This window comes from Hibiscus syriacus, unplaced genomic scaffold, assembly GCF_006381635.1.
Source record: "Hibiscus syriacus cultivar Baekdansim isolate YM2019G1 unplaced genomic scaffold, ASM638163v2 tig00110209_pilon, whole genome shotgun sequence".
Taxonomy (NCBI): Eukaryota; Viridiplantae; Streptophyta; class Magnoliopsida; order Malvales; family Malvaceae; genus Hibiscus; species Hibiscus syriacus.
In genome coordinates, this window is record NW_024062628.1 from 1,041,762 (window position 1) to 1,043,593 (window position 1,832).

Here is a 1,832-nt window from a genome sequence, read left to right on the forward strand (position 1 = left end):
AATATATTTGGTTTATTATTTACTTGCTACTATATTTGTTTTATTGATTACTTTTAAATATGTTACCTCAAAAACAACCATCGGGTGTCAAAAATAGAAAACGAAAAAAACTAGAACAAGAAATACGGTATAAGTATAGGGGCATAAAATTATTATCTCGCCCAGAACATTAAAATTCACCGGCCCGGCTAACGGTGTGATTTTGCAGTCTATATTTTCAACACCTTCCCGGTCGTGGTCGTATTTACGGAGGTAAAAGCATTCCCGTAGTATCCTTCCAGCAACCGTGGCTTCACGGTGCGTCTTATCCCTACGACCATGCCAGGCATTGTGTTTTTATACGGATTCAACTTCAAGGCTCTAACCCTTGCTCTCCATATATAGGCTGAAAGGACCTCGAGAGTGGTTACACTCTCGTCTATGCTTTCTTTGATCAGATTCATTTTCAGTGTTTTTAGACTCTCTTCCGTTACATAAAACTTAAAAGCAGCCATGGACTATGTCAGTCGTAGGCATATATGGCGAAGCGGCCGTCAAGTCCTATCGACGATCAATCGACTGATATCCTCGATCGGTTTCGCTGCTAATAGTTCCTCTACCACACGGGTTTAACCGAGGGGGCGTCCTTTCCACTTGCGAGCTCAGTCAATGCTTGAAAGAACCGAGCTGCACCGAAGCCATCACAAACCGAGTGCGATAACCTCAAAGCAACCGTGAACCCTCTGCATATGAACTTCGTCATCCGCAAGACAAGAGGGTGATAATATACATCGTCAGATTCCTATACAAAATCCAAGGCGAATTCTTTACCGGCTTGAACATCTATGCCATGCAAGTGATTCAACGAGGAGAGCTTGCAAGCGGTGCCTACTAAGAACGGCAAGCCGTTGTTGTCGTCGGCATTGCAAGCGATTCGAAGTCTTCCATCGGTCTCAATCTTCACCTTCCCCGCTAAGGGATAGTAATAAACCAAGAGCTTGGAGAGTGATTCCTGGATTATGGAAGCTGGATCCTTGGGTTTAACATCGAAATCGCATTGGCTTAATACACGAAAACAGTATGCCACATGATCTCAAGGTTGGGGTCATTGTCGACGGTGGAGAGAGATAGAACCTGTGAAGGTGTTGGTTTGACGGGTTTAACAAACACGACATCGTGTCAATGGACTGAGAACATGATATTACTGTGGCTCGCCATTGAAGTTGTAGAGAATCGAAGTCTAAAGAGGTGAGGCTTAGTACTGGAAGTGAGGAAGTGCCCCATTACATATAGAAGTTGTGGACTTATCCATTCAATCCAATATCGTGAAATCATGATTACCAGGTCCCAACGCACTATTTAAACGACATTCATCTAGGAATTAAGGTTCAACATTTAATAAAGTCGAGTAATTTTTTTTAAGTATTTTGAATCTATCAAATCTATTTTATAATTCAAATTTTATTTGAATTTTTGTTATAATTTAATCGAGTTATTTGAGTTTATGTTTAAATTTAATTATAAATATTTATGATATATTTGACTCAAATATAAAAGGTTTTCTATAACCATGTACAATATACATATATATTTCTTCATATTTTTTCAGATGTGATATAAATATATTACATAGAGTTGAAAGTCCCACACAAACTTAAAAATCAAATCACTATTTATTAAAAAATTTAGGTTATTCAAGTTCTTTTTCATAATTTATATCGAACTTGAAATTTTTCAAATCAAGTCGAATTTATAAAATTATGAATTGAATTACTTTTTAATAAAAATCAATTTTTTAAAATTAAATCCAGTTTTAGTCACCTTGATAGAGTCTCAATTAATTGAGTTGGAGT

The 1,832-nt window shown here is 37.2% G+C and overlaps 1 pseudogene; it reads right to left on the minus strand.

Annotated features, from left to right (window-relative positions):
* Positions 1 to 209: 209 nt before the first annotated feature.
* On the minus strand, positions 210 to 1,146 carry LOC120113479 (annotated as a pseudogene).
* Between the last annotated feature and the right edge of the window lie 686 nt (positions 1,147 to 1,832).